At 42.4% G+C, this 21,971-nt stretch overlaps 1 pseudogene; it reads left to right on the top strand.

Moving 5' to 3' along the window:
* Positions 1–21,842: 21,842 nt before the first annotated feature.
* LOC141224285 (18S ribosomal RNA) overlaps positions 21,843–21,971 on the top strand; it is a 1,868-nt pseudogene continuing 1,739 nt past the window's right edge.

Here is a 21,971-nt window from a genome sequence, read left to right on the forward strand (position 1 = left end):
GCTTTAAACTAGATCAATGTGGGAAGGGAAGCAAAAGGCCAGAAAAAGCCATACAGCTGACAAATACTATTGAGATCTCTGCTATTGGAAGTGGAAAGGAAGAACAAAGACAAAAAAATCTAAGTAATAAAAATATGGGAGGAAGAGAAACCAATCACAAACTAAAATGTTTTTATACAAATGCACAAAGCATGGGCAACAAACAAGGAGAATTGGAACTACTAACGCAGGAAAAGAAATATGATGTCATTGGAATCACTGAAACTTGGTGGGACGATACACATGATTGGAATACAAGGCTAAAAGGATACAACTTATTTGCAAGAAGCAGACTTGATAAACGAGGAGGAGGTGTCGCATTGTATGTTAGAAAAGCGTATATCTGCAGAGAGATTGAAGCAGAGACTGGGAGTTCTGTGGAAAGTGTTTGGGTAAGAATACAAGGAGAGAACAACGGAAAGGACACCATTGTAGGCATTTACTACAGGCCACCTGGGCAAGCTGAAGATATGGATGAACTCTTTATGTATCAAATGACCAAGTTCTCCAAAAAATATGACGTAGTGGTCATGGGAGATTTCAACTATCCATACATTTGTTGGGAATCTCTCTCAAGTAAAACTAACAGGTCAAGCAAATTCTTATCCTCTCTTGCTGACAACTTTATCTTCCAAAAGGTAGGGGAGAAAACAAGGGGATCTGCTACTTTGGATCTAATCCTTATAAACAGGGAGGAAATGGTTGAGGAGATAAAAGTGGCTGGGACCCTAGGAAGCAGCGATCATGCTATTATAGAATTTTGGATAACTAGAGGAGGAAGACATGTGAAGACTCAAACTTCAAGGTTAGATTTTAAATAGGCAGATTTTAAGAGACTCAGAAAGAGAATAGGAGGGATCCAATGGCTGGATGTCCTTAAGGACAAAAATGTCCAGGAAGGATGGGAAATTTTTAAAAATGAGATTCTCAAAGCACAATCGTTAACAATCCCGAAAAGTAGGAAGAATGGGAAGCATTTAAGGAAACCAGGATGGATGAACACAGAACTTAAACACATGCTAAAAAGAAAGAAAGAAATGTTTATCAAATGCAAAGAAGGAGTCATATCTAAAGAAGATTATAATGCAGTCTGCAGATCCTGCAGGGCACGTATCAGGTCAGCTAAAGCTGACAATGAATTAAGGCTTGCAAGAGATGTCAAAAGCAATAAAAAAGGATTTTGAGGGTATGTCAAAAGTAAAAGAAAAGTCAATGATGCTATAGGATTTTTACAGGATGAAAATGGTGAAATGGTAAGAAAGGATGTTGAGAAGGCCGAACTTTTTAATTCCTATTTTGCATCTGTTTTCTCTCAGAAAGAAAATGGAACATCAACTGATCTTCACTGTCCTATTAAAGGAATTGAAGAATCCAGGTTATCTGTAAACAGAAAGATTGTGAGGGAATATTTAGCTAACATAAATGAGTTCAAGTCTCCAGGTCCAGATGAATTAAACCCCAGAGTACTGAAGGAGATCGTAGAAGAAATTTTAGAACAACTCTCCATAATCTTTGAAAATTCTTGGAGAACAGGAGAAATCCCAGAAGACTGGAGAAGAGCAAATGTTGTTCCTATCTTCAAAAAGGGGAAGAAAGTGGACCCAGGGAACTATAGGCCGGTGAGTCTGACTGCTATACCAGGAAAGATCTTTGAACAAATTATTAAACAACATGTATGTAAGTACCTGGATAAGAATGAAGTGATTAACCAGAGTCAGCATGGGTTTGTAACTAACAAATCAAGTCAGACTAACTTAATTTCCTTCTATGACAGAATCACTGACTGGGTGGATCAGGGAAATTGTTAAGGGGACGGTTGCAAACAACTTTTATTCAATAATGGAAAGCAACCTTACACAGGGTCCGCGATGCAGCCTGGTGGACTGCGGCCAAACACCTTCCGGGTGAGAAGGTAAAACAACCAACTTAAATAACAATCCCTTCCGTGTTACTGCACACCGGAACGGGAATAGGGATTCGCACTATCTCCGTTAACAGCACGAGAGATGTGCGATAAATAATATATCTGTAGCCCTGTTAACTGCACAGGGACTACACAGCAGACGCTAGGATGCGTGTGTGACTCACGTCGGCGAATATGTGCTCCCAGCCGGCGTGCTACCGCACTGAGGAGTATCTCTCCACGTGGCTTACAGGCGGTGCTGGGAATAGGGTGTCTGCAGACTGCTCGGGGTGTATGGCGACCCCTTTGTCGGAGCCAGACTGTCAGATGAAGCTACCTGCCTATTTCATCTAAGCCTGCCTATTTCCACTAAACCTGCCTGCCAGAAACTAAAGCACACCTGGAGCCCAAAAGACCAAGCGTCCACACAACACCATCACAGCTCAATGATCAGAGCGCGCCGCCATGTTTATGGGCGGGCTATTTAAAGATTAAGCCCTGCCCACCGTCGCACTATTGGTGACGTCACCCGCAACCAATCAGGCGGCGCCAGGTCACCGGATCAGCTGACTCCCAAACCACCAATCACGGTCCACCATGTCACAGGCATGCTCAGTGCAGAGAATCCTGGACTTAAGCTTTAGCAGCCCTGTTTCCCTCCGCAACCTATCCTTCATGTTGCTAGGAACAAAGACCCAAGAGACAACCTGTACATCTCGTGCACCAGCTAGGCGTTGGGACTGATGATGATGTTGAGCAGCATCATCCCTGGCTGGACTGGAATGGGAGACTACAGAATCCACTGATGGTTCTGAACCTATTTCAAATCTAGCAAACACCTGACGCCTAACAGAAATGCCGTAGATATAGTATATCTTGACTTCAGCAAAGTATTTGACAAAGTATCTCACACCATCCTTATTGAAAAAATGACCAAGTATTGAAAGGACAAGGCAACTGTTAGGTGGATTCATAACTGGCTTAGTGATCGGACTCAACGGGTGGTCGTAAATGGCTTCACATCCAGCTGGATGAATGTCTGAAGTGGGGTACCACGGGGCTCTGTCCTGGGACCTGTATTGTTCAACATCTTTATCAATGATTTAGATGAAGGAATTGAGGGTAAACTGATTAAATTTTCTGATGACACAAATCTAGGAAGTATAGCTAACACTAGAGAAGAGAGAGACAGGATTCAAAAAGACCTAAATAAACTGGAGCAGTGGGCAGCAAGTAACAGAATGTTTTTTAACAGGGAAAAATTCAAAGTACTACATCTGGGCAATAAAAATGAAAAAAGCATGAACAAAATGGGAGGAATAGAGCTAAGCAACAGTACATGTGAAAAATACTTAGTTATACTAATAGATCATAGACTGAACATGAGTAAACAGTGTGATGCAGCAGCTAAAAAAGACAAATACAATTCTGGGATGTTTTAACAGAAGCATACAATCTAGATCATGTGAAGTCATTATCGGACTTTACTCCTCCTTGTTCAGACCTCATCTGGTATACTGTGTCCAGTTTTGGGCACCACATTTTAAAAAAGACATCGACAAACTGGAGCAAGTTCAGAGAAGAGCGACCAGAATGGTGACCGGTCTGCAACCATGTCCTATGAGGAACGGTTGCAGGATTTGGGAATGTTTAGCTTGCAAAAAAGAAGACTGAGAGGAGACTTAATAGCTGTCTACAAATATGTCAAGGGCTGTCACATTGTAGAAGGATCATCTTTATTCTCATTTGCACAAGAAGCAATGGGATGAAACTGAATGGGAGGAGACACAGATTAGATATTAGAAAAAACTTTTTGACAGTTAGGATGATCAACGAGTGGAACAGGCTGCCACGAGAGGTGGTGAGTTCTCCTTCAATGGACGTCTTCAAGCAGAGGCTGGACAGACATCTGTCTGAGATGATTTAGTGAATCCTGCTTTGAGCTGGGGGTTGGACCAGATGAGCCAGGAGGTCCCTTCCAACTCTACAATTGTATGATTCTATGAATCTGAGTATTTTGTTTGTTTTATGGATAGATTTGAAGCTTTTATTGGGAACATTTTACATAACATTTTGGATCATATTTATCCGGTGCTCTATGCTGAGCACTTATTTTGAAGTTTCCATTGAAATCTCTGGGTGACGTGATTCAGGTGACACCCCCCAGTGGATCCATTCATTATAATGAGGCAGCAGAGTTACTCTTCTGGGCTCCATCTTACCTCTGTTCAGCGTCGTCCTACTTTTCAGAGGTGTCCAAAACTGCGGCCGATCGCGCATTTATGCACACCTAAAAAGACGGACAATACCGACTCACAGGCCAGACAGCGTCCAGTGTTGCCATCTGCCTTGTTTTAGGGAATCGTCCTCTGGGACAGTCATGTAAGGGCTTGTTTTTTGCGGGACGATTTGACGTTTTTATTGGTACCATTTTTGGTCACATGTCATTTTTTGATTGCTTTCTATTCTAAATTTGGGGAGGGAAAATAAACAAAAACTGGCAATTCAGGAATTGTGTTTTTTTTTGTTTTTTTTTATGCCGTTCCGCGTGTGGTAAAATTGATAAGGCAGAGTTATTCTTCAGCTCTGTACGTTTACAGCGGTACCACATTAATAGCGTTTTTATACAAAAAATATATATATATTTTGCATCGCTTTATTCTGAGAGCTATAATTTTTTTATCTTTCCACTGATGGGGCTGTATGGCGGCTTGTTTCTTGTGGGACAAGATGACGTTTTCAGCGGTACTAATTTTATATATATTTGTTTTTTTTATCGTGTTTCATTCCCCTTTTTTTCCCAGTGGCATGATGATAAAGCATCGTTAGCCTCGTTTTTTTAAGTTTTTTTTGTGCGGCGTTCACTGAAGGGGTTAACTAGTGTGACACTTTTATAGGTCGGGTTGTTCCAGACTCGGCAATACCAAATATGTGTACTTTTTTTTATTTTATTTATTTTTTACATAAAAATGTGTATTTATTAGTGAATATTTTTTTAAAATTATTATTATTTATTTAATTTTTTTTACATATTTTTACACATTTTTTGCCATTTATTTTTTACTTTTTACTTAGTCCCTTTATGGGACCTTCACTTGTTTCTCTTTGATCACAGATATAATGTATTGCAATGTACTAGATTGCAGTGCATTCATTATACCTTTAGTGAAAGCTCCTGAGCCCATGCTGTGAGCATGGTTTCAGCAGCTTTCCGTAGCTTGGTGACCCGGGGGTCGTCATGACGACCCCTGGTCACCATGGCAATGATTGGGCCCCACGACATCGCAGGGCCACCGATCTGTCAGCGGATTTAACAGCCAGGGATGGTGCTGACACGGCTACTAGCTGTTTAGTGCCGGAGCTCAGCCACTGGTGGTGCTGAACTCCGGCACTGATCGGGCTGGAGACGCTGATATTTCAGCATCTTCTGCACGATCATGCTGAGATCGGTCAGTCAGATTGACTGACCGATCGCAGCGATCTAGGTGTGCGGACCGACCATATGGCTCCCTGCACCCCATCTTGTGCTGCTCAGCTGTCACAGATAGCTGTCCGCACTTATCTGTCACTGCGTGTTTACACGCTGTGACAGTTTAAAGCCATAACGGACACTGCACGGCAAGGAGCATTAACTTACACCTGCTCATGCCGTGCAGTGTCCGTCATTGGGCGTTATGGGGTTAATACCGCTGTCAAGTGTGATGGTGACATGTAACAGACTTTAACATAATGGCCATCAGTTCTAATGAACATGGGGCCACCGTGCAGTATGAATGCACATTGACGAAGGGTTACCTTGACTGCCGGATGACCACTTTAAAAAAATATATATATGGCTCTCAGAATATGGTGACAAAAGCCAAATTGTTTTTGTAAATGTTTTTATTTTATTTTTAATTAGTAAATCATGAATAGAAATATATAGATTTGGGATCCCGTAACCATACTGACCCATAGAGCAAAGGTAACAGATCACCACCTGATTACCACAAAGTAAGCGGCGCTAGTACAAAACCTTGAAAAAGAAAATGTGGAATTACAGTTTTTTTCCTCACCGTTTCCACTTATTTCATAGAATAAGTGGTGTTCTGCAAAAAACAAGCCCTCTTGCGGCTATGTCGAAATATTAGAAAGGTTATGGTTCTTGTTACAAGGAGAGGAAAAACTAAGTTACAATATCCTGGGGAAAAGCTCTGTGTCTGCCTCCTGAAAACCTCCAGCTCAGGGTTTGTTACCCGACCGACGACATGTTTAACAGATTCCTTTGACTAAACCACCCTTCACATGTCCATATAATACCGGTACTGGAAAAATGGTACCGGTGTCATAAGTATTTTGGATCAGTGTGTCATCCGTGTGCCATCAGTGTTCCATCCGTGTGCAATTCATTTTTTTTCCACCATGACTTAAATATCAATTCCAAAGCTTCTCCTATACTTTGCAGTGTTAAACATGTACAGCACACGGTTGTCACAAGGATGTTTCACACGGAGCCAGAAATGTGTATTGGCCCTTGTAATCCATGCGGACGGGTCTCATGCAAAGATCTCCATAGATTATGATAGGTATGTGTGCATACGTGTCTTCAATGCATGTGAAAGCGAATGCCACACGTGCTGAAAACATGTACATGTGAAGGAAGCTTTACACACTGTGTGAACAAGTATGAAAAGTCACCTCTTAATCATTGAATTAAGGTTTTCTCTTTTGGTTCATTGCCATGGGTATAAAATCCAGCATCTAAGCATGTAGTCTGCCTGTGCGAACAGTTGTGATAAAATGGCTCGTTCTAAAGAGCTCCCTGAATTCAGCATCTTGCTGTCATATGTTGTCACAAGTCAGTTCATGAAAGTTCAAATAAGACATGGCTGGGTGAGTTTGGTGTGGAAGAACATGACTGACCCTTCAAGAGACCTAACCTCAACTCCATCAGATAGATACCTTTTGGATTAACCAGAGATTACAAGCCAGGTCCCCTTGTCCAACATCAGTGTCTGACCTGATAACTGCTCTTCTGGAAGAATGGACAACAAATTGCACAGAAATATCCCCCAATTTTTTTTTTTAGAGTGGAAGCTTTATTAGCTGCAAAGGGAGATCAACTCCATGTTAATGACCCTGGATTTAAAAAGGAATGTCATAAAATTTCCTCCAGGAGTAATGTGTGTGTGTCCCAATAATTTTATCCCTACAGTGTGTAATAGGTTCTGCTTCTTCCATGGTGAGAGGTGGAGACTGCTTCTCTGATGATGTGTAAATCTGGAGGTGAATGAGAATCATAATCAGTTTTGTTATATATTTTAGGAAGGACGTCCAGAATAAGAGGCAGAAAGCGTCCGATTATTGAGGACGACAGTGAGGAGGAGGTGCAGCCAACGTAAGCACTAAATACGACTATCATTCGTTACATTGTATTGTAAGGCTATGTTCACATGTCTGGTAGTTATACCTGTTTTTGGATTTGTTAGGGGTGATAAAAAATGAAAAGATACAATGCAAAATTAGTTCATTCAAATAAGGACGGGAATGTCTTAAATTGTTTTCTTTTTTACTGCAATCTGTTTTTTAGCATGATCATGTGACGATTTGCCATGAGCGTTACCCGTTGGCCATCGCTCATAGCAGATGATCATTTTAACCATGTGTAGCACAAGTGATCGGATGAAAGCACCTTCAAGTCTTCTAAGGAAACTATTAAGGCCAGAAAAAAGTAAAAAAAAAAAATGTTGTTTTTTTTAAAAATATAAACGTTCAAATCACCCCCCTTTTGCCCCATTCAAAATAAATGAATAATAAAACTAAAATATACATATATTGCTGCATTCTGAATCGCCCGATCTATCAAGATATAAAAAGAATTAATCCAAATGGTAAACTGTGTAACGAGAAAAAAAATCAAAACACCAGAATTAAGTTTTTTTGGTCGCTGCAACATCGCAATAAAACGCAATCACAAGCGATTAAAACATTATATCTACCTAAAAATATTATCAATAAAACCTTCAGCTCAGCGTGCGAAAAATAAGCCCTCACCCAGCCCCAGATCCTGAAAAAGGGAGACGCTACGGGTCTCGGAATATGGCGCCATTATAATTTTTTTTACAAACTTTAGAATTTATTTCACCACTTTAAAAAAAATAACCTATTCATGTTTGGTATCTGCAAACTCATAATGACCTGGAGAATCATAATTGCAGGTCAGTTTTAGCATTTAGTGAACATGGTAAAAAAAAAAAACAACCAAGAGACAAGTGTAGAATTATACTTTTTTTTGCAATTTTGACGCACTTTTGAATTTTTTCCTTTTTCTCCAGTACACGACATTGTAAAACCAATGATGTCGTTCAAAATTACAATTCGTCCCAGAAAAAATAAACCATCACAGGGACATATTAAAAAATAAAAAAGTTATGCCTCTGGGAAAAAGGGGAGCGAAAAACGGAAAATCCCAAGGTCGTGAAAGGGTTAAAGGACAGAAATCCTCAGCTATAGTGATTGAACAGTACCACCACATACCACCATAGCATTACTGAATCTCTCTATACCATGTGTGGTTAATACCGTAACTAATACTGCCATATAGTTACTAAATTATACTTTTATAACATGATTTTAGAACCACCATACTGTAACTGAAAAACAGCATCATATTGTGACTTTATCACTTGGGGTCTGAGCTGTTTTGATGCCCAGCGATCAAAAAGTTATTTAATTCTAAATGCCCTCAGACTCATGAGATAGAAGTTGGCTAAACCCGGTGATTTTGGCTTGAATCGGTTAGCTTCCTAACGTCTGTGGGGACAGGCCTGATTCTAGCTTTTTTTTTTGGTGCCCAAGGCGAAAATTCAAGTGGCACCCCTCCCAGCAGTTCATGGTATACCTGCAGTGAATAAACACAATCCCATCATTGTTTTTTAGGTTTTGCTTTTAAGATATTCATTATGTGGTAAAAGTGACGTGTGAACATGATTCTTTAGGTCTTTGTGATTACAGTAATCCCAAACTTTCAGAGATTCTTATTTTTGTTAAAAAAAACAACATTTAGCTTGTGATGCTCTTTTAAGGACCTGTTAGAACAATAAAAATATATCTATGAAGCTATGTGAGGGCTGTTTTTTGCATAGTAAGTTGAAATATTTTTTGCTATCAATTCAGGGTGCATACATTTGGATGGCTTTTTGCTGTAAGAGGTGTGGTGACAAAAAAAAGTAGTTCTTCTATTTTTTTTTCTCTTTACTGCATATGTTAGTTCTTTTTATATTTTGATAGATCAGACTTTTAAGGATGTGGACATACCAAATTTTTTTTAATTGTTTAATTTTTTTTTAATGAGGGAAGACCGCACCAGATCCATGATCATTAAATGAATACATCACCAGAACATTCCATCAGTACATGAATGGCACCAGCATCCTCATCAGTACTTAGATACAGCACCAAAACAACCATTAATACACTAATTCATTATTAAAACCATAATCGGTAATTGAATATAGCACTGGGACCATCATTATTAATTGAATACATCGCCAGAACCACCAACTGCACATGAATACAGTGAAGAGCAAAAGAGTATCAATCTTTTGAACTTTTGACTTTCAGGCTCCATATCTCACCATCCACTACTTATTTTATTGTGAGACTACCCTCATTTTATAGACAATCATCTTGTCTATCTCATATATAAACTTGAGTTGCAACTATTTGGCATATGATTAATTATGCAGATTCTTGTCATGTCACTGCACTGTTACTGTTTTGCTCCTAAAAATCTAAATACAATTTTTTATTATTTTATTAGTATTTTGTAAATCCACCTTTGGCTTTCAACACTGCCTGAATCCTTCTGGGCATGCTCTCGATCAGATTCAAACATGTCTTGACCGACATCTAATTCCGGGTCTCTTTTACATGTTCCCAGTTGGTGCATGCTCTTCGACTCGCTTGGATATGTATATAGTTTTTTATTCCATTCTACCCACAAGTGTTAAATTGGATTAAGGTCTGAGGTCTGTGGGGGCCAATCCAGCACTTCGACTTCATTGTCATTGAACCATTTATTTGCCAATCTCAACATATGCTTTGGTTCGTTGTCCTACTGGAACACTATGTTGTCCTTTTCATACCGATGGTACTCGAGTGTACAAAGTAATTAGTCTTGTAGGATACTCACATATAGCTCAGCATTGAGACCACCATCGATTCTGGTAAAGTATCCAACGCCTTTAGCTGTGAAACAACCCCATATCATCAGGCTTCCTTCACCGAACTTGACAGTTCCTTCAATTTCTCCATCCTTTAGCCCCATTTTCCTTTGTTTCTTCCAGACCCATTTTCACCCATCATAGCCTAGTCTATTGACTTTTGTCCCATAGCTCCAAACCACCCGTTTCCTATCTTCTACAGTTCACTTTTCATACCTTTTTGCAAACTTGTGTCGACGCTTCTTATGATGATATTGAAGTCGATGCTTCTTCATCTTTTTTTGAGCTACCATTCAAGACTTGTGTAACATGCGTTACACGGTGCTTGCATAGACATCTGTGATCTCACTATTACGAAACTTACAAGTCACTCCAGCCTGTGATATTGGAAGCAGACTTTGCATCCGTAAGTATGGCAAAAGAGGTGACGGGGAATGCATGATTGGAGCAGTAGGCTGGTACTCAAAAGGAGTTGGATATGCTGGAGACCTTGAAATGGTCTGGGAAGAAGCGCTCCCTGAAGGACGATACATTGCATACCGCATAGACCGCTCTTATCTAGGAGCGTCATCTGAGGTATCAGTGAGGAAGTGGTGGGTGCTGCCTTTCATGGTAATTGTAGGGTCTTGTGATGGTGTAGGTGTCTATCTGCCCTTTTTGACACCCACCTGGTTAGGTAAAATGCAATATCCAAGTAGTTGTTGGTGAATTAAGACCCATAAGAACAATGAACATTTCTTCACTCCACATTTGCAAGTACAACTCCCTCTACCTTGATGGTTTTATCATTTAAAATAGTATTTTTCTTTTCACTTTGACTCTTAACACAGACCTTGATTTGTATGTTTCTACAGAAAGAAATTCACAAGAAATGAGGAAACCCCTCCGTCGTCTTTTGTGGCTTTTGAAAGCGACGTTTTGTGAGTAATTTTGACAACATATAATAAGTTCAAGTTAAACTTCACTTAAAAGCTATGTTCACACATGTTGTGTTTTTTTTAGCATTTTTTGCTGCAGATTTTTATGCAAATTTTCAGCTGTGTTTTGCAGTACCTACCAGCAAAGTCTATGAGAAACCAGAATTGTCTGTTCACACATCATGCTTTTTTGTTGTTGCGTATTTTGTGCCTTGGTTGGGTTTTTGGAAAATAGAGCATGTCACTTTCAGCATTTTTGTCAGTGTTTTTTCACCCATGGGAAATAATGGGTGGTTGTAAAGGGAAGTGTTCCAGGTTGTACATGTATATACGTATCTGCATGCTAGCCATGCTTGCAGATAAGTATACATGTATATATTGGCCCCACATCTCCCCATGTGTTTCAGTCTGTTTGCTGCTGGGGGAGGTTTCAATAGAATGTCCAGCCATGTGCTAAAACAGGTTTTGCGAGTATGGTTGGACATGAACAAAGATCTTAGCCAGTGGGCAGGGAATAATACATCATTTCCTGTGACATGAAGCTGGACACTGGCTGGACTTAAAACCCCAGAATGCACATGTGCTAAGGCCCCTTAGACTCTTGAAGATGGACATAACAACACATGGCTGAGTATCTCTCTTTCCCTGTAACTTCTTTACTTACTAGCCCTACATACCCTGTACTAACCCTCCTAGATATTGATAGATATATATAGGCAAAGTTGGTATAGTTGGGTGGGCCGATATTGCATGAGTGATTAGCAAACGTGGGTGGAAAATATATTAGGTAATTGGGAATTGTGAATCCGTTTTGTGTACTGTGTTAGTGTGATACATAGTAGTATATTAACTGTAGACTTTTGTGTAATAAATACCTTTTATTAGCACACGATTTTGTCTCAGTTGGTATATAGTATAAGGCCCAGATAACATTAGTGGAAATTAATTATTAATAGTCAAGTTTGATGTTAATAGTGAGGCTGAGTTCACACGATGCGTTTTTCATGCGTTTCCGCGGCGTTTTTGCAGTTGCGTAAACACCGCGGAAACGCATGAAAAACGCATGGTAGAAGGGCAGCAATGTTCCCCAATTGAAATACGCATGTGCTGTGCCCATGATGCGGATTTTTCCGCAGCGTAAATGCTGCGGTCAAAAATCCGCAGCATGTCAATTAATTTTGCGGAAACGCTGCTCTTTTGCCGCCATTGACTTGCATTAGACCGCATGGAATCCGCATCACTGTATATGTTGATGCGCTTTTCATGCGGTCTAATGTGCGGATGGTATCCGGGTGTGGAGGAGAGGACTCTCATCCAGACCCAGGTACCATTAAAAAAAAAAAGAATAAAATAAAAAATATATATATTCTCACCTTCTGACGGCCCGCGCTGCGTCCTGCCGGCTTCCCGCGCACTTCGCGGTTGAATGAAGGACCTTCGCTGACGTCAGAGTCATGTGACGGGTCACGTGACGCTGACGTCGGAAGGTCCTAAAGTCTTCACTGCCGGCATCCGGAACCGATGAAGCAGGACACCGGGGGCCATCAGAGTGTAAAGTATATATTTGTTTTTTATTTTTTGACATTCACACACTATATAAATCCATGCCGGTTGCATGGATTTATATAGTGTGAAGTTGACAAGCACTTTCCAAGTGATGCTAAAATCGCTTGGGAAGCACTTGTCAACCCGCATGCGGAAATGAAAGTGAAGACCGCTTCATTTCCGCATGTCCCTGGCAGGAAACCACATGTACAATCCGCATGCTTTTTTTCCTGCCAGAAAGATGCAGAAACGCTCAGGAAAAAATCCTGAGCATTTCTGCATAGTGTGCACATAGCCTTAATATCGGACCTCAGTAGAGGTGTAGGAGAGTGCCCCCATTAATTACTGATATTTTGGAGGAAAATCACGTCATTATACAGTGATGAATAAAACGCTAAAAAAATGCACCAAAATTTGCAGCAGCGTTTTTGATGGTGAAATAGAATGGGGTTCTTTTTTAACAGAACTTTATGTACATGCATAAATAGAGACAGGACAGTGAAAAAAATCGCTGAAAAAACTCACAAAAAATGCATCAAAAAACGCAGCAAAACGTTTTTGACGCAGCTGATTTCCTGCCAGAGATTGTGTTTTGATGCAGTTTTCTGAAGCTGAAAAACACAACATGTGTGAACACAGCCAAAGTAAAACTTAACCGGTTCCCGACCGCCCACTGTAGATAAACGTCCGCGCTGCCTGGACTCTGTGCAGCGCCGACGTTTAAAAACGGTGGGTGGTCGCGCAGCGCTCAGGACCCCCAGGGTCCTGCAAGCACTGCGATTCCGGTGCAGAGCGTTAGCTCTGACAGGGAACATCATCAGGCCCTGATTAGATCAGGTCCCGGTGATGTTAACCCTTTGCTGTCTTCTATATGCTGCGATCTATAGTGATCGCGGCAAATAGGAGACAGCAGGAGGAGAGGGGGTCGTCTTACCTCCGAAGACCTCCGTTTCCTTTCAGGGCCTGGGGTTGCTATGGCAGCTGGAGGTCACATGACCGCCTCCAGCTCTGCCATATATGGTGTCCTGTCTGGCTCAGCCTGCAAGCTGAGCCAGAGAGGAGACTGACTGAAACAGTCAGTGAAGATCTCATGTAATGTAATACATGTCTATTACATTACATGAGATCAGTGATCAGAAAAATAAAAATTAATGTCCCATACAGGGACTAAGTAAAAATGTAAAAAAAAAGTAAAAAAAAAGTTTTAAAACTATTAAAAAAAAATCACAAAATAAATAAAAATAAATAAATAAAATATTAAACCAATAAATCCATATATTTTTACAAAACCAAAAAAAGTACACATATTTGGTATCGCCGCGTCCGAAACAACCCGAGCTATAAAACTGTCACACTAATTAACTCCTTCTGTGCATACCGTAATAAAAATAAATAAAAAAACGGAGCAAAAAAATATGCTTTTTCATCATATCGCCAAACAAAAAGTGGAAAAAAATGCGATCAAAAAGCAGAATAGAAATAAAAATGGTACCACTGAAAACGTCATAAAAAAAAGCCGCCATACAGCTCCATCAGACGAAAAATAAAAAAGTTATAGCGCTCAGAATAAAGCAATGCAAAAAAATTTTTTTTTTTCTATAAAATTGTTTTATTGTGTAAAAGTGCCAAAACATTAAAAAAAATACAGTAAGTGTAGTATCGCTGTAAACGTACTGACCCGAAGAATAACGCTGCCTGATCACTTTTACCACACGCAGAACGGCATAGAAAAAAACTCAAAAAACAATTCCTGAAGTGTTTGTTTTTGTTAATTTTACCTCCCAAAAAACAGAATAGAAAGCGATCAAAAAATGTCACGTACCCAAAAATGGTACCAATAAAAATGTCAACTCGTCCCGCAAAAAACAAGCCGTCACATGACTCTGTCGGCCGAAATCTGGAAAAATTATAGCTCTCAAAATATGGTGATGCAAAAACTAGATTTTGCAAAAAAAGCGTATTTTAGTGTGTGACAGCTGTCAGTCATAAAAACCCGATATAAATCTGGTATCTCTGTAATCGCACCGACCCGAAGAATAAAGTAATCTAATCAGTTATATCACACTAGGAACGGCGTAAAAAATAAATTAAACCAATTCTTCACCTGCTACTGATTTGTTTATTATGTCTCCCAAAGATCCCAGTAAGGCTCTGCTCATATTTATCCTGTGCTCTGCGCTGAGCACTTACACCAGAGTTTCCGTGTAAATCTCTGAAATACGTGATTCAGCCGGAACCCATGATGGAAGATTCCCTGTAATGAGGCAGATATAGGCACTGTGGACGCCGTCTAGCCTGGGATCCCACGGTGTCATTTGTTTTAGGCATGCATAAAAGTGCGGTTGGCCACAGTTTTGTGCACTTCTGAAAAAAAGGACACCGCTAAACAGAGGCCAGACGGAGTAGAGAGTAACTCTGCTGCCTCATTATAGTGAATGGATCCTGCAGGGGTTTCATCTGAATTACATCACTTGGAAATTTAGATGGAAACCCCGATGTAAGTGCTCAGCCTAGAGCGCCGGATAAATGTTACGTAAAATGTTCCCAATAAAAGCTTCAACTCAGTCCTCAAAAAAAGCTAGTCCCCACTCAGGTCCGTCATCTGTTAAAAATATAAGGGACTTCCAAGTTACTGGTAGCAGAAAGGCTCTGGAAAAGCAAAATGACCCTTGCCCCCCAAAAGAAATTCAGAAAATTTTGTGCTCCCAAATCCAAATGCCTATTCTACAATAATTTGTTCTCCAATTGTCAAATAGCACTCCGTACCCCCCAGATCTCACCGTATGGCTAAGTGGTACGATACAGCCACATATGGGGTATTGCCACTTTTAGAAGAAATTGTGTGACACATTTCGGCACCATTTTTACCCATTGCCCTGTGTGAAAATGTAAAATCTGAGGGTAAAACATTTTTTTGTGGTAAAAATATAATTATGCTTTTTTCACTGCCCAATGGTATAAATTTAAAAATTAAAAAATACTCACTACTTCCCTAGATGAATTCCTTGAGAGGTGTAGTTTACAAAATGGGGTCACTTGTGGGGGTTTCTGCTGTTTTGACATGTCAGCGACTCTTCAAATGTGACATGGTGTCTGCTGCCTATCCCAGCCAACATAGCGCTCCTTTCTCTTCCGAACCCTGCAGTACACCAAAGCAGTGGTTTTCCCCCACATATGGGGTATCGGCGTACTCAGGAGAAATTGTACAACAAATTTCATGGTGCAATTTATCCTGTTACCCTTATGATAATGCAAAATTAGGGAATGAAAAACATTTTTTATGGGAAAAATGTGAAAATTTTATTTTTACGGCTCAATATTATAAACTTCTGTGAAGCAGCTGGGGGTGCAAGGTGCTCACCACACATCTAGATAAGTTCCCTAAGGGGTCTAGTTTCCAAAATGGTGGCACTTGTGGGGGGTTTCCACTGTTTAGGCACATTAGGGGCTCCCCAAATGTGACATGGCGTCCGCTAATTATTCAAACAAATTTTACATTCAAAAAGTCAAATGGCGCTCCTTCCCTTTCAAACCCTGCCATGTGCCCAAACAGTAATTTGCCTCCACATATGGGGTATCGGCGTGTTCAGGAGAAATTGCACAACAAATTTCATGGTGCAACTTATCCTGTTACCCTTATGATAATACAAAATTAGGGAATGAAAAACATTTTTTGAGGGAAAAATGTGAAAATTTTATTTTTACGGCTCAATATTATAAACTTCTGTGAAGCAGCTGGGGGTGCAAGGTGCTCACCTCACATCTAGATAAGTTCCCTAAGGGGTCTAGTTTCCAAAATGGTGGCACTTGTGGGGGGTTTCCACTGTTTAGGCACATTAGGGGTTCCCCAAATGCGACATGGCGTCTGCTAATTATTCAAACAAATTTTACATTCAAAAAGTCAAATGGCGCTCCTTCCCTTTCAAACCCTACCATGCGCCCAAACAGTAATTTGCCTCCACATATGGGGTATCAGCGTGTTCAGGAGAAATTGCACAACAAATTTCATGGTGCAATTTATCCTATTACCCTTATGATAATGCAAAATTAAGGGATGAAAAACAGTTTTGTGGGAAAAATGTGAAAATTTTATTTTTACAGCTCAATATTATAAACTTCTGTGAAGCACCTTGGGGTTCAAGGTGCTCACCACACATCTAGATAAGTTCCCTAAGGGGTCTAGTTTCCAAAATGGTGTCACTTGTGGGGGTTTAGGTACATCAGGAGCTCTCCAAACGCAACATGGCGTCTGCTAATTATTCAGACAAATTTTACATTCAAAAAGTCTAATGGCGCTCCTTCCCTTCCGAACCCTGCAGTGCGCCCAAACAGTGATTTTCCCTCACATATGGGGTATCAGCACGCTCAAGAGAAATTGCACAAAAAAATTTGGGGTCCATTTTTTTCCTGTTACCCCTGTGAATATAAAAAAAATTGGGTCTAAAGTAACATTTTTGTGAAAAAAGTTAAATGTTAATTTTTTTCTTCCACATTCCAAAAATTCCTGTGAAGCATCTGAAGGGTTAATAAAGTTCTTGAATGTGGTTTTGAGCACCTTGAGGGGTGCAGTTTTTAGAATGTTGTTACTTTTGGGTATTTTCTGTCATAAAGACCCCTCAAAGTGACTTCAAATATGATGTGGTCCCTAAAATAATGTTTTTGTAAATTTTGTTGGAAAAATGAGAAATCGCTGGTCAACTTTTAACCCTTATAGCTCCCTAACAAAAAAAAATTTTGGTTCCAAAATTGTGCTGATGTAAAGTAGACATGTGGGAAATGTTATTTATTAACTATTTTGTGTGACATATCTCTCTGATTTAAGGGCATGAAAATTCAAAGTTTGAAAATTTCAAAATTTTCGCCAAATTTCCGATTTTTTCACAAATAAACACAAGTTATATCGAAGAAATTTTACCACTATCATGAAGTACAATATGTCATGAAAAAAACAATCTCAGAGTCAGGGGAATACATTGAAGCGTTCCAGAGTAATTACTTCATAAACTGGCAGTGGTCAGAATTGAAAAAATTGGCCTGGTCACGAAGGCAAAAACAGGCTCTGGTGCGAAGTGGTTAATAGTGCTGCGGTGTACAGAAACAGTTCCAGAATTTTGGGCTGAGGCCCTCCAGTCTTCCTCTATAGAGAGGGGAAATATGTGTGAAGGTACCCCAGGAGGGCTCCAAATGTGTGGGTAAAATATATATCCCTCGGGGGGGGAAATTGAAAAAAAGTTTAAAAAAATTTTTTTTGTGGACTTAGAAAATTTTCACACATGTGTCAGACTTCCAGAGAGGGGAGCATGTCAGTGCGCGCATCCGATTTCAGTTCCAGAGCGATTCATCCGATGAGTCCTTCATACTTAGTCGTTTTTGCAAAATTTTTGACTTTTTTGAAAATTTCACTTTTCTGTGAAAATCTCCGCTAAATGAGGTTATACTATGTTAGAGGCCATCCCAGGAGGGCTCCAAATGTGTGGGTAAAATATATATCCCACAGGGGGAAAATTGAAAAAAAGTCGAAAAAAAATTTTTTTTTGAGGACTTAGAAAATTTGCACACGTGTCAGATTTCCAGAGAGGGGAGCATGTCAGTGCGCGCATCTGATTTCAGTTCCAGAGCGATTCATCCGATGAGTCCTTCATACTTAGTCGTTTTTGGCAAAATTTCTGACTTTTTGAAAATTTCACCTTTTTGTGAAAACTTCCACAAAATGAGGTTATACTATGTTAGAAGGCATCCCAGGAGAGCTCCAAATGTGTGGGTAAAATATGTATCCCACAGGGGGAAAATTGAAAAAAAAGTTGTAAAAAATTTTTTTTGTGGACTTAGAAAATTTTCACACATGTGTCAGACTTCCAGAGAGGGGAGCATGTCAGTGCGCGCATCCGATTTCAGTTCCAGAGCGATTCATCTGATGAGTCCTTCATACTTAGTCGTTTTTGTCAAAATTTTTGACTTTTTGAAAATTTCACTTTTTTGTGAAAACTTCCACAAAATGAGGTTATACTATGTTAGAAGGCATCCCAGGAGAGCTCCAAATGTGTGGGTAAAATATATATCCCACAGGGGGAAAATTGAAAAAAAGTTGAAAAAAATTTTTTTTGTGGACTTAGAAAATTTTCACACATGTGTCAGACTTCCAGAGAGGGGAGCATGTGAGTAAGCGCATCCGATTTCAGTTCCAGAGCGATTCGCGCAATGAGTCCTTCATACTTAGTCGTTTTTGGCAAAATTTCTGACTTTTTGCAAATTTCACTTTTTTGTGAAAACTTCCACAAAATGAGGTTATACTATGTTAGAGGGCATCCCAGGAGGGCTCCAAATGTGTGGGTAAAATATATATCCCACGTGGGGAAAATTGAAAAAAAGTTGAAAAAATTTTTTTTTGTTGACTTAGAAAATTTTCACACATGTGTCAGACTTCCAGAGAGGCGAGCATGTAAGTAAGCGCATCCGATTTCAGTTCCAGAGCGATTCATCCGATGAGTCCTTCATACTTAGTAGTTTTTGCAAAATTTTGGACTTTTTTGAAAATTTCTCTTTTTTGTGAAAACTTCCACAAAATGAGGTTATACTATGTTAGAGGGCATCCCAGGAGAGCTCCAAATGTGTGGGTAAAATATATATCCCACAGGGGGAAAATTGAAAAAAAGTTGTAAAAAAAATTTTTTGTGGACTTAGAAAATTTTCACACATTTGTCAGACTTCCAGAGAGGGGAGCATGTCAGTGCGCGCATCCGATTTCAGTTGCAGAGCGATTCATCCGATGAGTCCTTCATACTTAGTCGTTTTTGTCAAAATTTCTGACTTTTTGAAAATTTCACAATTTTGTGAAAACTTCCACAAAATGAGGTTATAATATGTTAGAGGGCATCCCAGGAGAGCTCCAAATGTGTGGGTAAAATATATATCCCACAGGGGGAAAATTGAAAAAAAGTTGAAAAAAATTTTTTTGTGGACTTAGAAAATTTTTCAACTTGTGTCAGACTTCCAGAGAGGGGAAAATGTGAGTGAGCGCATCCGATTTCAGTTCCAGAGCGATTCGCCCGATGAGTCCTTCATACTTAGTCGTTTTCAGAAGTCACAATTTTGACTTCCAGGACCCGCAAAACGTTAGTAAATTGAGCCCGCTCCCCAGTTCCAAGCGTTTTGAGGTGTCCCTGGTTGCAGTAATGCAGCCTGCCCACTAGATGTCGCAAAAGAGACAAAAAGTGAAAAAGAACCAGAATGAGGAAATTCCAGGGAGCCGAATCCGCCTGACAGTTCCAGGCGATCGGGTACTTTTTGGAATGCGTCCCTAAAGTGGGTATAGGGTGACACTCCATACAAAGACCCAGTTTTGCACACCACCGGCAGAATATATGAGAGAGAGGTACCTCTCAGCCCCGACACATTTTGACTCATTTAAGCAGGTTTTCACCTCCGTAGGCCCGGGTACGCGTTTTGGCTATGAGTCCCTGTTCGGCTGGAGGTCTGCACCTTGGCTGAACCCAGGCTTCCGCAGCTGCGTGGGGGGACTTTTGCCGGTCGCCTATCCCAAGTCAGAGAGGTGTTCCTGGGTTGAAGTGAGCCTGGCCAGACCCCCCCCACGGGCCCTGGTTCTCCACATGGGGGCGCCGTCAAGGCTAAAATCTGGATTTTTAGGCCCGGGAGAGGCTCCATGAGGGCGGATGCTTTTGTGGCTTTGACCCCAGTTCCACATCCAGTACCCCCTCTGCAAGGGCGCCTGTACCCGAGTCTCGCTTCCAGGACTCTTGGGCACGTATTTCCAGACGACAGGGGTTAGCAGCCTCCGTACTTGGGCAAGTCCCTCCACGCACCCCTGCTCTTCCTCCGATCGATCTGGCGCAGCGCTCCCGGGTGGGGAGGTGGCGCCGCTCGCTCGGCCCGGGCTTTGGAGCTCGCGCTGGCTTAAGGTGAGCGGTCCCCTTCCTCCTCTACCCCCGGGCTTTCGACACCTATCTTTGGGCGCGCACGCCGGCCTCGCCTCCCGTCCGCGGAGGTGGCCGAGCCGTGGGGAGATTGGCCCGACCCGAGCGAAGGCAGCGGTCCGACGACCCGCACGGGCGAACGGCGTGGCGCCCACCCACCCAGGCGTGGGGGCCGTCGTCCGAATCGCTTCCTGTGCGGGGAAGCACACCGATCTTCTCCGAGGGCGGCCCTTTTCTTCCAGATGCGTAACCGGCCAGCGGAGGCCCGCGCCGCCCCTCGCGTCCGACAGGGCGGCCTCCGCGGCGGTGGCGACAGCGGCGGCGGTGGGTGGCGTCTCCGCGCCACTGCCGAGCTTCGCGATTTCCAGTCTTTTCCCGGGCCCCTACGTCAGTGGGGAGGACGACAGATGTGTGGAGGCAGGCGAAGGGGGTTCTCACCGTGTGGTGTGCCCCAGCCCGACCGTCACCTTTCCCCTTCGACCCTCATCCTCCCTGGCGGCTCGGCAGGGAGAAGGAGAGAGAGAGTGAGCGCGGAAACCCCAGAGCCAAGGGGTTAGATGGAGAACGGGAGAAGGAACGAGGGCCAAGAGGTAGGGAGTACGGTGAAAGGCCGACCTGGGGTTCCCCATGCGCTCCCGCCCCCGGGCGGGGAGCAGCCCTGGGAGGAAAAGCCGCTCGGGCATCCCTTTGAGGTTACGGGCGCGAGCGGGAAGAGGGACTACTCTGGAAGGCGACGCCGACACGGCCTGGCCGACGACCACCCACGCGACCTCCGCGTCGTCGGGTTAGTGCCGGAGCCGCGGCGGACCCTGACGGCCAGCCCCCCTCTCCCAATCCTCGTGCCTGTCCGCCGGTGGGTCGAGGACCCCCCGCGGCGGAGGCAGGTCTAAGCCAGACGGTGGCGCCACATAGGCCCACCCCCGCACGCCATCTCCCCGAGCGACCCTGTGTGTTGCCTTGGGTGCGGTTGGTGAGACGGGGGCGGCCGTGGCGTCCTCCGGAGGCCAGTCACCTCGCCCTCCCCGTGCAAGGGGTGTTTTCCAGACGCCTGCCGCTTCGGGACCACGCACCGCACAGCGAGCCGCTCCTCCCGCACATGTCCCCGGTGCTGCGAGGGCTCCGTTCCCCGCCCCCCCCAGGGAAGCCCCATGCCATCCCGCATCCTCTCCGGACGCCGCACGCCCTGCCTATACCCGTTCCGTCCGGGCGCCCTGCCGCCGCGGGGCTCTTCCGCCGCCCCCCCTCTCTTCCCGCAGGCCTCTCCTCTCCCGAACCTCGACGCGGTCCAGTCGTGTTGGGGGGCTACCTGGTTGATCCTGCCAGTAGCATATGCTTGTCTCAAAGATTAAGCCATGCACGTGTAAGTACACACGGACGGTACAGTGAAACTGCGAATGGCTCATTAAATCAGTTATGGTTCCTTTGATCGCTC

This window comes from Phyllobates terribilis, unplaced genomic scaffold (assembly GCF_046119375.1).
Source record: "Phyllobates terribilis strain yellow unplaced genomic scaffold, ASM4611937v1 Scaffold_382__1_contigs__length_1840546, whole genome shotgun sequence".
Lineage (NCBI taxonomy): Eukaryota > Metazoa > Chordata > Amphibia > Anura > Dendrobatidae > Phyllobates > Phyllobates terribilis.